We start from the raw sequence: 867 nt of genomic DNA on the forward strand, positions 1-867 counted from the left end.
TCAGCATTTTAGAGTACAACGGAAAATACTGTGATTTTAAAGTTTAATTCTATTTCTGCACTTTGATGATGATGATTAGTGTTTTAGGGCGCACAACAGCGAGGTTATCAGCGCCCGCTGCACTTTGAGGGGTAATAATTTACACACATGCAATCACTGCAGAAAGTACACTGATCAACAAAATTTTGGAATACTATTGTAAACTACAACACTAGAGGTCTCACTGATGAAGGCACTTCATGCATTATCCACCTAGAGCCCATATACTGGACAGTGTTTACCACTGACACGCTTTGTGACCGTTTCCCAGTTGCGTAAACATACCGCTGCTGTAGAGGCACACTGCAAACAGTACACAACCGCTTCATTCAGTTTGTATTCAGCACTGCAGTAACACACAATGTAGAGACATACAACACTGTGATAGAATGAGGATAGTGGCTTTACTTTCGGCAGCAGGTCATACACAGCAAGACTTTGCCATCCGGTTACATGACACTCAAACTGGAGCATGGAAAAAGTAAAGTGAGACAGGAAATGTGAATGATAGACTGCTCAGTGGTTGTCCTCATAAGAAAACACCAATGCAGGATCCTGTCCTCCAGCTGTCAACTCGCAGGTGCCCAATACCAACTGCCAGAAATAGTGGAAATGACTTCTCCTGGGCAACAGGGATTTGTTTTTGTCAGACCAAACAGTGTATAAAGGTTTGCTTCAGTGTCGTCTTCATTCCAGAAGACCAGTGAGAAGTTCTGCACTGAATTGATGGAACTGATGCAATCGAAGGACCTGGGCTCTTGCACATCAACATTGGAACATTACAGAATTGAGTAATGTCCTGTTTGCTGATGAGACAAGGATTGGTTT

The sequence above is a fragment of the Schistocerca piceifrons genome, chromosome 3 (assembly GCF_021461385.2).
Source record: "Schistocerca piceifrons isolate TAMUIC-IGC-003096 chromosome 3, iqSchPice1.1, whole genome shotgun sequence".
Lineage (NCBI taxonomy): Eukaryota > Metazoa > Arthropoda > Insecta > Orthoptera > Acrididae > Schistocerca > Schistocerca piceifrons.